Consider the following 16,021-nt stretch of genomic DNA (forward strand, 5'->3'; position numbering starts at 1 on the left):
GCACAGAAACGAAGACCCAACACAGCCAAAAATAAATAAATAAATAAAATAAAATAAAATAAAATAAAATAAAATAAAATAAAAAGAGGTAGTTAACTAGCAGTCTCTCTTATACACAGTTTTGGAAAAGATGGCTTAAGGAGACTTCTGGGAATTTCAGTTCCCAAAATAACCAAAGCAAAATGGGGGGAAATGTAAAGAAGTTCTCAGTAGAAAGACCTACTGGTCTGGCTACTAAAAGATAGGGTACAAAAAGCCCAAATTGATGGGCAATCCATAAATGTTATGGTAAGGAAATACCAAGAAAACTAATAGCGATTGCCAACCTTACTGACTGCTCTTCAACCCTAATACCCAAACTTCAGACAGTCCTGAAATAAATGCCCTAGTGGGGAGGCCAATGTCCTCAGACTAGGACACTTTCCTCATTGGGAACACTTGGGAACAGGAGGCTTTATGTACAGGTAACAGACTAGTAGGTACATAGCGTGGGGTACAGAGTGGGGTGTGGTTGAGACACAAATGTTCCATGGAAACCAAGCCACAGGGATCTCTGCAGGAGTCTATAGGCTAACAGACATAACAACGGACAGGTCTGGAAACACTGAATGGGTAATAAAGAAAGGAAAGACATAACTACTATCTCTGCCCCATCCTCTCCTCTTCTCCCCATATAAAAAAAGAACCTTTAGCTACCTATCAAGTTCACCCTAGGTTGACCAAATGATGACTTTGGACAGCTATAGAAAGCATCTAGCTGACTTGGATCTACTCTTTGTATGATTTTACCATTTCTTCTATAACAATTTCTACCATTTCTACTCAGAAAAAGCTTGGAAGGATGCAAGGGAAGAAATCGACTGGGCTGCCACCAAACCCAATGAGAGGACCATCCCCTCCCTCTGAGAACACTGGTTTTACTGGCTAGGGTTCTTGAAATCACTCTCATTTGAAAGTCTTCTCAATGAAGACTTCACTGTAGTAAGACAAAGATGTGTAGTAGGACAAAAATATTTATTGATTTTTGTACTATTCCAGGTATTAGTTCCCAGTAAAGTGAATGAGTACAGGGCTCTCCTCCAGGGGCTCTTGGGCTAGGAACTCTTACCCAGTGTTGCCCAAAATTTCAATGCCAACACATACAGCTGTTAGCTGGAGCTAACTCTGCATGGAAACTTGGAAAGAAATTCAAAGAGATATCTGGTACCCACATTGAAGATAGTGAAGATAAATTCTAGAAGATCTGGCTATAATACCAGTATAAATAAGGTTATAACCAATAAGCTAGAGGTCCTCATTCTAGTATAATACAACAGCATTGGTTATAATAGCAGTTCTATCTTGAAGGAATGATCACACTAGACATTTCAGGTAATTCAGAACACCTGTAATAATTGGCTTTTCTCAATAAAAGACTAAATTGCATATATTTGGCCATATGCCAAGTTATCTAATTAGTCTAGAGGCTGCATATATAGAATAATACAGATCTCAACTGTGAAGATACATACTTCATTCCAGAACAATTGAAGGGTGTGAAATCATGGTACCAAGTAAAAATCCAGGCAAATTTCAGAACCTGGATAGTTTATGCAAAGGCTAAATTTAAAAGTGATAATGGAGGCCCTATTGCAGTTATAAGAAAAGATACATGTGGGGATGGGAGCACATTAAACTTATGAAATCTCTATCAGCTGGAACAGGGTTAACTGTAGCTGGCCATTTAACTGGAGCTGTCAGAGAAATGACCCATTCCCCAAACCCTGAGACACTTCCTGGACTCTGCTGTCCCTGCCCTAAGCACAGTCCCCAATCCTATCTATATATGCGTCTCTTGAGTCTGAGCTGAAGGGAATAGGCACCAGTACTTGTAACATCAAGGATGCTCATAAAGATCTTATCCTATAACACCCATATTAAGTACCAAAAATTGGACTCTGGGTTTTGGCAAAAAGTGTACACCCACTCCTAATTCTCCTACCTATTGGATATGAGGACCAATTCAATGGCTGCATGAAAAATACAGTAGGTGCTGCTATTTGGGACTAACTAGACCAGCACTGGGAGCCACTAAATGGCTCCCTAAAATCCTTATTGGGATCCAGGACAGAATTTATAATTTCCACAGTTTAGATTGACAAAGTAACTCAGAGATCTGTGATACAGCTACTATATATACGCAACAGTAATGCTGAAGAAATGGTAGTCAAAAGATATACAGTGCTCTAAAACCACATGTCCTTAATATTATATTCTAGCTAGGAAGGAGGACTATGTGCTATTAAAAAGGAAAAATACCTATATCCCAGACAATTCCCAAAACACATGGGATTCAATAAGATATATCCATAAGGAAGTGGCTAAGCTGAGTGAATTTCATGTGGTCCTGGTTTTCCATACTTTGTGATAAAGTGGGAATTTATATTAAGGAAGTTTATTATTTGTGAACTAAATATTTCTATTTTTAGGTGATGAGATATATGAAAATAATGATGGCATCATGTTGGTCTGGAGTCATCATATTGGTCTAGACACAAGTTGTCAACTAAGGGGTGGACTGTGGTGGGTCATGACTTGTAATTTCAAAAGTCCGTGGCTGCAAAGGCCCTGTGGAAAGGCCCCTTGTTATTTGTAGCTCTGAACTGGAGAGTTCCTACATTCTGTGTTTCAGTTTGAAGGTCTGTATTCAAAACATGAGCTTTAGGTCCAGGGACAAGATAGCTAGAGTTTAGATTTACTGGTTTACCTGTCAATGACATCACCCTCTAAACTGATAAAAAAAAAACAGACTGAGGGGACTCAGTGCCCCTCTAATCTGGCGGGACTCCCATCCTGCATTAGTCCCATAAACCCACAGATTCAGGGCACATCTCAGGGAGAGAAAAGAAAGGCACTGGGAGCAGCACCTGTTGTACTACCTTAAGGCATACTCCGCTCTAACTAGCTGAGTTATAGCCTTCATCTGAGATAAGCTAATTCTTGCTACCACCAGGGTTAAATCCTGACCCACAAGCTTCCAGGGGTCATGGGCTCTTACCACAACCAACCCTTCCCCCTTTCAGGGAATCCTGACGTCATCAAGTGACTGTCAAACATCCTTAAAATTCTCTAGAAATAGCTGTCAGAGTGTGTTCATTCCTACCCCAAGCCTAGCCTACAGGGATTGTTATAAATCCCAATTGTTAAGCACTAATTAGAGTACTCAAGATGAAGCATCTCACCACATCCTAACAACCTCTGACCTCTAAAATGCCTACCAGTTTACCTTCCAAATGGTCAAGTGCAGGATTAGTGTATTTCTGTTTCCAATCCCCTTCATAAGACACATGAAGATTAATATAACAGACTCATCCTTACCCAGAAACAATGTGTTCTACCTTGTCAAGAACAAGCTGGGAAGGGGCATTTCCTCTTTGAGAATCTTGCCTACCTCAAGGGATCAATCTGACATAGGGAAAAAAGGGGATGTGATATACTTTGGGGGCGGGGGAGAGAGGTGGTTAAAATATCCATCAAATGCTTAGAACTTGACAGTAAATAAAGTTTGGGGCACTCCATGTGCTATCCCAGACAGAAACCTTAATAGGGATAAGAGTAAACCATTTATGCTTCCTAAATTTCATGTCTCCGGACTTGTGACAGCTATGGAAAAACTAAACCTCATAGAAAGTGCCACAAACTGTGAAATGGATCCTGTACTAGGCACATCTCTGCATTTTGTGAGGCTTTCTGAAACTGTGGGAAGCATTCCTTGGATCCCACTAGTAAAAATCAGACCATTTCGGAGTGATTAAATGTCATAAGTATGCAACCCTGGGAATCTTTTCACAAGGAGAGTTTTTGTATCAAAATCATCTTGTGTGTCCCATGTCTGCATAAAGGTATAAGCTAAAAACAGAAGGTGTTTTTTTTTAAGGATATCAACATCCATGTATTTTTAATGTTTTGAAAAACCACAGTATTTTGAAAACCTGCTGTGCATTAATAATGTATTTTGCAGATTTCCCATTTCTGCTAATGGTCGTTTAGGTTGTTCACATCAGGTCTACAGCTGAAAACAACTAAAAAACTGGATAAAATATATTTAAAATAATCTTTTTAAAAGCATCTAAGAGATTATAAAATAGTAAGAAATTATCAGCAAAAAGTAAAGAGAAGTCAAGAATCTAGAGAAGTAGACACGCCTGAAACTAATCCCAGAAAATTAGAAACTCCATTCTGATGGCCTTTCAGGGTGCAGAAGGGGACAGAAAACAAAACTCTGGGTCCATGCACGTTGGGGAATCTGACAGGAGACCTTCCCCTACAACAATCTGGGTTCCAGGATCTCAGAGTGAAGGTGAATAGAATTGGAATAACCTGAGGAGAATTAAAACAGAATAACAATCCCTTGAGTATTCTAGGAAATAGCAAACTTTGAACAGGTGGTCCCAGACTGGTAGTGCCCGTGGGTGCCTGGCAGAAGTAACTGCAAATAGTCTTTGGAGCAAAGTATTTTCATTATAGGCCTCACAATTATTCCTACAAAATAACCTTTCAAGTGCAATGACTAGCACAGAGTCAAATATACCCAGGATATAGGAAAATTAAAATTAGTGAATCAAGCAGACAACAGAAAGAGATCATCAGAAACTCTAGATGTAGGGCTCAGGATCTGTGTCTTAATAGGCCACCCAGGTTTTTCTGATATATGCTAAAGTTTGAGAATCAATGCTTTATACTTTAATCATATAAATATGCATCCTACAAAAAAATGTATAAGTGTATTAGGTCTGGGGAAGGGCCCAAGAATTTGCATTTCTAACAAATTCCCAGATGATGCTGATGCCAGACCATACTATGAGAACCACTGGTATAGAAAAAAGGAATTATTACACAGGAATAGGTTTGGAAGCAACATGCAGAAATTTCCTGGAATGCCGGCAACTTTCTATTTCTTGATGTCAGTGGTGATTACACGGTGTAATCATTAAATTATATGTTTATAGTTGAATGCACAGTGAGATCACTGACTGTCCTTCTTCCATTCAGTCATATATGTCATGCCAATGCACTAATCTTACCCACCATCATCCTGCCACCCTCATTTAAAATCAATTTCTAAAGTAGAAAGGGTAAAAAGTTAATAAAGTTGTGAGACGTAAATTCCTCAACTTTAGTTCCTAGTGTAATTAGCTCACAAAATTAAATTCCTACAAAACTAAAAAAACAACTATCAAACTTTTAACAAGAAAAAGTGTACAATATAAGAAATTACTGCTTTTTTCCCTAAGTGAAAAGAAAGGGGGAACTTCCTACTTCAAAGAGGAAAAGATGCAAATACAATCACTTTTTGCCTTTGTGAGACTATCAGGTTCATATATAAATGAGTGCCACTTAAGAGCTATATAACGTCATCTAGCTCACCCCGTAGGTATAAAGAGGATATCAGTGATTACTGTCAGGCTAGGTTAAGACTTCATCCCATCCATAGTTTTAAACTATTCTTTGTTATAATAATCACTTGGTTTGAAAACCAATCATAAGTCCTCAAAGCATCCTACTCTTGAAAGAAAGTCAGAGTCCCTGCTACAGACTCATCAAAAGCTGTGGATATACCTGTTGACTGTCCTACTATGTGCCCTCTGGATTACCAGAACTGGTTTGGAAGATTCCAAAGATTGCAGGATTTTCTAGTCATTTGTGAATCTTATTGTGTTTCTTGTGAGTTGATGATGTCCTTGTCACTTTCAAACCAAAGTTCTTTATACATACCATTCATTTGTTTTATTCTCACTTTATCATAAATGGTACTGATAAAATTTTTCAGCCTCAATTTTTTTCTATATGGCAAGTAGCTTCTGAGTAATCTTCAATTTTGAAACTGAAAGTATTCAAGTATTTTATACAGAAAATACTTGACACAGAAGTAGCAATCTCCCTGCAAGTTGTTTTTTCCACATTTCCACCATTACCAGGTTATCTGCAAAACAGGAAGTTTCCACCAAATATTTGATCACAGTGGTCTGTGTAACTCATATTCCACTGACTTGTAGTAAGTTCAAGGCACCATTGTAAAATTTGCTGAATCCTTTTCCTTACTTAGCATGTCCTCTTTTAGTTTTCTGCGCATCTTTGTTTGGTACGTAACCTAAAATCAAAATGCTATTTAAAAGCCTTTTCTCACATATACACAACTCCCACCCCCATACACCCTCCTGCAGGTTGAAATATTTACCTCTTCTGTGTCTTTTTAAAAAATAATTTAAAAAATTATTGAGGTAACATTGGTTTATAATACAGGTTTCATATGTACAAAATTACATTTCAACTTCTGTATACACTACAGCTTGCTCACCATCAAAAGTTCAGTTTCCATTTGCCACCATACAGTTGACCCCTTTTACCCATTTCACCCTTTCCCCCTTCCTCTTTCTTGTAAACACTACTCTGTTCTCTGTATCTGTGTTTGTTTTTCTTCAGTTTGGTTTATTTTATGGTTCTTTTATTTATTTGTTTGTTTCCTTGTTTGTTTTTATGTGTCTTTGATCACTGTCCTAGTGGTTAAAAGAACCCTGGAAACAGACTGCATGGGCTCAAGTCCCAATGCCACCACTTGCTATCAGCGTGATCTTGAACACACTATTAAACCCCTTTGTTTCTCATTTTACTAATCTGTAATATGTGGATAGTAATAGCTGGCATCATAATTATGAAGTTATCATTATGAATTTTTTCTGTGTGAGGATTCAATACGTTAATGAATGTAAAACTCTCAGAATAATGCCTGACATATAATAAACATTATGCAAGTCTTAGCTATTACTATTATAATAATAATTATATCTATAGCCATATAAACCACATAGTTGTTGATATTATATATGTTCCTAGTCTTATGATTTGTGTTTTTACTATACTAATCAAACTATCTTGACCATTTAATAGGAAGATATCACATACAGAGCTTACAAGCTCATCAAGAGGCCATAAGTATTTCTCCTGGATGCTCAAGGATACTCAAAAGATTAACTGAGAAAATGATAGAGCCTTCCTTATTACACAAAATACAGAGCATTGCCTTGAAGCTGTGTACCATATAACCATTAATGCTGGCTGTAGGGATCATAAACACTCCTGGCTCCCATGTTATCTGAAACAAAAACACCAAACCCAGATGTACCACCCATAGCAATGTAAATCAAATATGTCCCCAGACATTTGATAGCAAAGTTCCACACGCATGTGCATGCACACATACACGTTTACCCAGAGGTGTCAATATTCTTCTTGTACAAAGCTTATTGTTATACTCAGCCTTCTTCCTCATCAACAAAAGACCATAAAGTTTTTTTTTTAAGTTTCACTCAAAAATCTATAGGAGATGCTTGCCTGAAGGGGAGTAAAGTCCAAATACGGTGCTAGCTAAATGATGAATAGAGTTTGTGGAAAGAACAGATGTGAATCTACCTCTTCAACTAGAGTTCATTTAAGTAATCAGATAAATCTGCTCCTGGCAAACAAAAGAATGGCAGAGACTAAACTTATTTTTCTTATTCTCTATTTTAGGGAAGATTTCACAAGAACCCCTCTGCCTTAGTAAGAAACAGATGTTTCCCCATATGGCTTCTTACTACCTCAAGAACCATTTTTGTTCAGATTCAACACGCATAAATATTTCAGTAATTTGGCTTCTGCCGAAGATGCAGAAATCTAGAAGGAACATCGGTCTCACCTTAACAACTAGAAATATTACAAAATAACTTTTCTTAAACCTATCAGAGATCTGAGGTTAGGGTGACCAAGTGGACTTTCCCGGGTTTAGTACTGAAAGTCTCCTGTCCTGGGAAACTTCTCAGTCCCAGGCAATCTGGGATGGTTGGTCACCCTAGCTAGGGTTGCAGACTAATCAAGTAGCCTGAAATTCAGGGAAAGACTGGCCCCACCACGGACAGATAGGCTGTAGGCACAAAAGAAGAGACATCAAGTACAACACAAGGTGCTAAGAAGTCAGCTAAAATTGTTAATTAATTGCTAAAGGCCAAGTGTGGACTAGCATGAGTATAGAACCCCTGGGAGCCTCAGACAAAAAGTGAGTTTGCTCCCAATTTCAGTCTCTTCTCCATGCTCTCTACTGGGTACTGATGAGAAAGATTTAAGACAAAGCAAGAGACCAGAGAGAGTCTCTCTTGGCGGTGAAGGCCTGTTGGAGGGCAGAAAGCTCCCACTGTAGAAAGGTAAAAGTCCTGCCCAGACCCTTACTTACCTATAAATAATAGCCACCGGGGTAGGGACAGCAAGCCCTATTGCCTCCAGGGACCTTTGATACTGAGTAAGGGTAGGAGTAGGGGAGGACAAACAAACAACTCCTACTTCTGGGTAAGGAGGGGCAGGAAACGTCTTGGCCCAGGATCCCACGCCATTACAGTTAGAGGGCTCCTACGCTGCAAGAGGGTCAGGAGACTCTCATCTTCTCAAGACTCACCATAGATGCAAGGCAGAAATTTTGTTTGTCACAGGGAGACTGAAAGTCTGAGAAAGCCCCACTCTCAAGGCCTAAGAATACAAGGCTTGCCTAAGAGAGGCTGGGCCAGAATGACTAAGAGTCCTCTGGCCCCCACTCCCAAGCTAGCAAGCGTCAGGCAACAAGCAAGAGGAAAGGCAAAAGCATGGAGAGAGATCTCTTCGAGATGCAGATTCAGAGGAAAGGCTGGAAGCTGCGAGTGAAACAGGAACGTGGAGAAAATCCCTCTAACTCTGCAGCCCACACCCTAAGCATAAGGTAACACTAGAGGAAATCAAAACTAGCCATGTACTGAAGGTGGAACAATAAAAACCAAACCCACCTTAACTACTGGTTAGATTGATTCAACACACCACATTACTGACCTAGCAGAAGAAACATGCTTATTTTGAGGCATACGTTCTCTTTACCATAATCTTTACTCTTCTACACAAGATGCCTGGTATATGAGACATATAAAAAGGAGGAAAAAAAACCCCAAAAACCCAAGGGCAAGAGAGAAAGCAATTAACAGAACCAGATTCAGAGAGAACTTAAGTGTTGGAACTATGAGAGAGGAAATTTAAAGTAACTTTAACACATTAATAATCACATATACTAAAGGTTCTAGTGGGAAACATGGCTGAACAGATAGGAAATTTCAGCAGAGATTTGGAATTCCAGAAAAGAGAGAGAATAGCAGAAGTAATATTTGAAGAAAGAATGGCTGAATCTTCAAAAAAAACAACAATATACACCAAACCACAGATCCAAGAAACCCAAATATTTTCAAACATGATAAATATTAAAAAATGCACACCCTGACACATCATACTCAAACTGCTGGAAAACCAAAGTTAAAAAGAAAATATTGAAGGTGGCCACAGAAAAAAGATACAATACACAGGAACAAAATTAAGAATTACAGTGGGGGGGACTTAGAGACCATGCAACCCAGAATACAATGGAGTGACATATTTAAAACAATGAAGGAAAAATACTGTTAACCCAGAATACCATGCCCAGGGAAAATGTCTTTCAGATATGAAGGAAAAATTGACCTTTTAAGACAGATCAAAAAAAATAAAAGAATAAGACGACATCATCAACAATGCATGCTCATGCCAAATTCAAAAACTTGGATGAAACAAATTCCTTTCAAGGCAGAAGCTACCAAGGCTCACTTAAGCACATAACCTAAATAGTCCTATATCTATTGAAAACATTGAATTTGTAGTTAAAAATTTCTAACAAAGAAAACTATAAGCCAAGATAACTTCACTGCCAAAAGTCAAAGATCAGGACAAGACTAAGCTCTTCTTAGTACACACCTATTTGATAGATATCTTACTTGGTACCAGGGGCAACACTCGGGCTTCAACCTCCTGGAAATTGTAAAAAGTCCAGAATTCCAAGTTATTCTCTCCAAGGCATCACTTCCAGGGATTCCCAAATATTTCACATTCTTTGATGAAGACACCTCAATCCTATCTTGGAGTGCTGACTTGATCATGGTTGAAAGGTGCACAGAAGTTTGGCCTTTGCAAGTTGGGTGAGATCATGGAAGCCTCAGAAGCTCAGGCAGTATTTTGAGCTAGATTCTCACCAACTCAATTTGCCAAGGCTTTTTCTGCTTAAAGCTTTATCTCTTGTCTAGACATGTCCATGTGATGGTAGGTCCTCCCGCACTGATGGGACAGAGTTTCATTTCAGTCATCCACAGGTGTCTAAGGTTGTGGAATCCAGGTTCTGGGCTTTGGTCAGATAGTGTAGCTCATGAGGCAAAGTACTTCAAGAGGACAGCTGAGAGTAAGGCTCATAGGTGAAGGGGTAAGCAGTGGGTGGGCAAAGCCAACTCTTGGGTCAAGTAGCTCACAGATGAAGCCAAATCATTCAGTGGAAGACACAAACCTAAAACTGAATCACTCTGGAAAATGTGGGCAATATGAAAACAAACTGAACCATGCCATGGAAGGCACACCAAAGGATGGGAGAATGTCAGCAAATGCTCTGCTACCACCACAGCTGTTGGGCAGACCCCTTTCACAGAAGATTGAGGCAATCCAGTGATATTGAGAAGCTCAATCTGAGCTGAGGCCTGGGCCTCAGCTCTCTTACGTACACATTTGGAGCTACTTTCCAGTGAACGAGAGGCTCTAGAAAGACTGGGTTAAGACCAGCATCTAATACACGTTGGTTCAGAGCTAACATCTTCACTCACCACACTGCTTTTAAGAGCCATTCAAAACAGTGGAGATTAAAATATTGGAGTCCACCCATTGTACATTTCCTAACTAAAGGGAGTTGCTCAAGTGAGAGCTTAAATTACAGATAACCTTCCATTCTTATCTATACTTCAGACCAGAGCACCAGGTAATTTCTTCACCAGAGCTAGTTGCTTTTTAAGGTGGTATGACAGACAAGAAGAAGTCAGGCCAAGGCTGCTGTAATCCCGTAATTTGTAACAACATAATGACTTGGAGTGAAAGCTGGGGAGGTGACTACCTTCCCCCTCTTACTTCTTCCTTCCCTTCTCCACAGGTTTTCAATAATTTGCTTCTGCCAATCTGAACAGTTAAAGAGCCAAAGTAGCAGACATAGCTCTACAAGCACCTGAATTGATTCTAGTGGCAACAGCTGACAGAAGTTTGACCCTTTCTTTCCTGTAAAAGTGACTATAATTCTGAAATTCTAGATTACTTATGGTTAGGCGGTAGTTTTTTAAATGCTGAGGCCTTTAGTTCAAGGCTACTGGGTTAGTAAGGTTGCAGGTGATGTGGGTGACAGGGCAATGGCAGGTAGGGGTACGTTCTGGGGGATGAAGGGAAATGTGAGTTTCTTGAGGAGAGGCAGCATTTTCTGAACTTTTAAAGTAAACAGTTTCCAATACTCCAAAACCTTTAGAAGAGAGCTCTCCAAAAGAAACGTAACGTGAGCACACATATGAAATTCTCCACTAGTCACGTTAAAAAATAAAAATGAACAAGTGCAATTCATGTTAATGCTTAATATATCCAAAATATCAACATGCAATTTATTTTAAAAAATAGAATATTTTACTATAAAAAGGGAGACTTTGAAATCTGGAGTTCTTTGCACATTTAGAGCACATCGTATTTCAGACAGCCACACTTCAAGTGCTCAGGAGCCACCTGTAGTTTGTGGCTACAGAACTGGACGGCCCAGATTTAGAATCTCCTTCTCCGAGACTCTTACTTCCTCTGAACCATGTCAATGCCGCCTCTGCTCTCTGCATTCCCCCACACCCACCTGCACCAGCCCTTCCAGGGCACCTGTAAAAACAGTCCCAGAGCACCCACCCGTCGATACACGATTGGCTGATTCCTTACCTGTTTCTCTCCTTCGGCAAGGAGCCAAACGTTGTTGCCCTCAGAGGTGTTGCATTTCCACATTTTGCACATTCTTCAAAGACCCTAAAATATGAAGAGGAGTGGGGGGTGAGCACTGGATCACAAAGGTCTCAATATTTCAACAACTCTCAGTTTAGTCAGTATAATCATCCCTCCTCTGTCTCTGGATGTCTTAGTAGCTACTGAGAGGTCTAGAGAAGAACCCTTGTAATTATGTTTTTGTATAATTGAATGTCACCAAAGAAAGCCTTTGGGAAAAGAGGAGAGTTGGTGCATATTTGGCTGGGCCCAGTGAAAAATGAAAATAGGGGGCCCTTTGTTCAAAAATGAAGAATTCTAAGATTTCGACTACAGAGCATTAAAGCAAGCACAGGGCCCTCTCATCACGGTGTCCTTCTGAGCCTGGAGCCCTGTGACTGCACAGGTTGACCCTTTACGAAGCTGGTCCTGGTTGAGGCTTATGTCTTTGGAGGAAGCAGGGAAGTGGTGAGATTCCCTGGACTGTCCTTGAGGAATTGGACCTTAAAAGAGACTCCAAAATCATTATCTACTGGAATTCACTGGGGAAGTTTTTTTTTATTTTTTAATATCTTCATTGGCATATAATTGCTTTACAGTGTTGTGTTAGTTTTTGCTGTAAAACAAAGGGAATCGGCTATATGCATACGTATATCCCCATATCCCCTCCCTCTTGCGTCTCCCTCCCACCTACCTTCCTTATCCCACCTCTAGGTGGTCGCAAAGCACGGAGCTGATCTCCCTGTGGAAGAGTTTTTGAGCCCGTGAGAACCCCTTGGGAAGAGGTAGTGAAGGGATAAAGTAGGTAGGTAATACACGTGCCTTCGTTGATTAAACCACTGATTAATCAGTGTCACTCACATGCCGGATGTTCATAAGGTCAAGCTTCTGTGGACCCTAGTTGGGCAACAACAGACTGACATCTACAAAGGTGACCTGCGAGCCTGAGCAGGAATCCCTTCAAAGCTACGTCATAGTCAACTTTCCAACGCTCCAAGCCAGAAACAGGTGGTGACGATGATTGCCCTCCAGAAGCTACCACTAGTATGGGAGTTTGAGCTGTGGCGTGGTTTGTAGCAACCTACCCTACTTGGGCGGCCCAGGCCGAGGCCGAGGGTGAGTAGGGAACTTTCTTCCCCACGGCCAGCAGCGGCTCTTTCCGGCGTCCGCGCTTCTGCTTCTCCAGGCGAGGGGCACGCAGACTTCGAGACGTAGGAGATTAGGGCCGGGCCTGTTGGCCACCCTGACCGAGGCACCACCAGGTCTGGGCGAAACCAACCCAAACCACATCTATTGCTCCCGAAGCCCGCGGCGGCGTCGCAAAGGGCGGCTGGGGCCTCGGTGCACTTGAGCCTCGGAGACCCTTCTTCCCCCACTGGCGTCCGGGGGCAGCAATGGCCCAGGGCGTCCACCTGAAACAGTTCAACCGAAACTGTGGCCTGGAAAAGCAGGGAGGCTCTGCCCGTGGTTTCCCGGGCGACAGGCCCCGCCCCCGCCCGCGCGTTGGGCCACGCCCCTCTGAGGAGCAGCCGGAGGGCGGGGGGATTCCGGGGTGTCGTGCGCTTTGGGACGCCGCGGGGCACCTATTCTTCGTTTGTTTTCAGTTTGGCCGCAGTGCCAGTCCGCTGCCCGGCCAGGGCGCTTGGCACACGACAGGGACTAGTACTCATGTGTTAGATAAACCAGTAAAAGATTCTCACACTTTGGCAGGTGAGGGCCAGAAGCCCCCAACCAGCGAGAAGGCGCCCTCTCGTCCGCTGAGCAACCGCCCGGCTCTCATCAGCGATTCCTCTCGTCAGCCTCTTCCTCGATCACAATGCCGGGAGTCAAGATGATATGCTCACATCACAGATTTCTTAGGCAACTAAATTTTAAACGCACTTTATTTAAAAATAGTAGTGACAAAATTAATAAGATTCCTGCTAATGCAATATCTATGCTAATTTAGTTCTATTTAAAGGAACATCAAATCTCTGTTACATGTTAGCAGTTTACCTCTTGCTCATCTCTGCGGTAACTGCAATGATACATCGAAACCTTTTTCAAACATATTTGTAGTTGAAGATGCTATTCTAAAAAGTGTATCTTCTTTCCAAACAAGTGGATATGAAAGTTTGAATTGTAGATATAAAACCCTTCCTAATTACACCGATTACATCATACAGCAGTAGAACAGGTATCCTGCAAATGTTGTCTGATGTTGTTTTTACATAATCACAAGTGGATTAATCACATAGATCTTTAAATCTAATCATCACACAAATCTGGAAATATCAGATGGAGCCAGGATAAATACCAACCACCCCAGGCACCAACCGAAGTGCTTAGTCGAATGAGTCCTGCTGCCACCTGTGTTCAGATACTGGCACAGAACAATTACAGTCATTATGGTGTTAATCTGTATAGAACATCTTTCAAGGGAAAGTACCAGGCAGCTTGTTCAAGTGAGGGTGTGGGTGTGGCTTGGTTCCCAGCAGAAGCCCAGACACTTGTGGCCTTGGACATGTCATTTCAAAGTCACTTTCCAGTACTGGCTCATCAGTTGTAACAAATGTACCACGTGAATGCAACATGTTAATAATAGAGGAAACTGGGATATAGGGACATTTTACCCTCAATTTTTCTGTAAAGCTAGAACTGCTAAAAAAAAAAAAGTCTATTAATTTTTAAAAAGTCACTTTCCTATTGATTAAGAAGATATGGTTAATAATTACATACCCCCAACTTGACTCATAAAAGAATTGTGAGCCCAATCCAATACATAAGGGTTGAATTTTACTAAATTATATTTCTTTAAAAAGTTTACACCACTTAATCAAAATCCCCTAAGATAGTTGTTAAAAAGAAAAAAAGCAAACAAACCAAAAAACCCATGACTCTGAATCTCAGGGGCGGACTGGGTGCCTAAGAATCTGCATTTTAGTAATCATGCGAGTAGACAATTCTGAGTTTGAGGATCATCGTTTTAGGTTGTCAGAATTCATCAGATTAAAAAAAAAAGCCTATCCTTATTTAACTCACCGAAGATAGAAATTTTGAAAGGTGTTAGTAAATGAGATTAACATGATTTAACTTTGTTGTTAAATCTCACCATAATTTCCTTCATTTAACGAGATTGATCTTATTTTCTTGCAGTTTAAGGACTTTAACTTTTAAATGTATTTAAAAGATATGTCAATCTTCTACTTTTACTTTTTTTGATTGAAATAAAGCATTCCAGTCACTTCAAATAGTGAACAAAATATTTTAAAAAATTTTTTCTTTATAGACCTGATTTCCTTGTGCAGGCTACGACATTCAAACCCTTATTTGTTTCAAAAAGAGTCATGTACTACAATGTTCATTGCAGCTCTATTTACAATAGCCAGGACATGGAAGCAACCTAAGTGTCCATCGACAGATGAATGGATAAAGAAGATGTGGCACATATATACAATGGAATATTACTCAGCCATAAAAAGAAATGAAATTGAGTTATTTGTAGTGAGGTGGATGGACCTAGAGTCTGTCATACAGAGTGAAGTAAGTCAGAAAGAGAAAAACAAATACCATATGCTAACACATATATATGGAATCTAAGAAAAAAAAATGGTCATGAAGAACCTAGGGGCAGGACGGGAATAAAGACACAGATGTAGAGAGTGGACTTGAGGACACGGGGAGGGGGAAGGGTAAGCTGGGACGAAGTGAGAGAGTGGCATGGACATATATACACTACCAAATGTAAAATCGATAGCTAGTGGGAAGCAGCCGCATAGCACAGGGAGATCAGCTCGGTGCTTTGTGACCACCTAGAGGGGTGGGATAGGGAAGGTGGGAGGGAAATGCAAGAGGGAGGGGATATGGGGATATATGTATACGTATAGCTGATTCACTTTGTTATACAGCAGAAACTAACACACCATTGTAAAGCAATTATACTCCAATAAAGATGTTAAAAAAAAAAAACCTTATTTGTTGTTAATGTGAGATATAAAAATACCATTCCAAGTAATTCTCTTAGTTTTAGTAATGAATTCTATAACGCTTATGGTTTGTGATGTTTTTTTAAGAGTCTTGGTGACTTACTGTTGATAAATGATGCGACCAGTTGATGCTACATATTACTAACTAACTGCAGCTGATACTCAAATGATGCCATCAAAATGTG

General features: G+C 40.4%; 1 long non-coding RNA gene across 1 annotated transcript in view; it reads right to left on the reverse strand.

The window, feature by feature from the left end:
- LOC309660673 overlaps window positions 1-15,814 on the reverse strand; it is a 53,399-nt gene extending 37,585 nt beyond the window's left edge. Inside the window, exons 1-2 of the long non-coding RNA XR_014263528.1 lie at window positions 12,957-15,814; window positions 11,833-11,916 (exon numbers count right to left, since the gene is read on the reverse strand). This is a non-coding gene — a long non-coding RNA (uncharacterized lncRNA). The remainder of the gene's footprint in view (window positions 1-11,832; window positions 11,917-12,956) is intronic.
- Window positions 15,815-16,021: the final 207 nt, after the last annotated feature.

The sequence above is a fragment of the Balaenoptera physalus genome, assembly GCF_965194825.1.
Source record: "Balaenoptera physalus genome assembly, chromosome: 4".
Classification (NCBI taxonomy): Eukaryota; Metazoa; Chordata; class Mammalia; order Artiodactyla; family Balaenopteridae; genus Balaenoptera; species Balaenoptera physalus.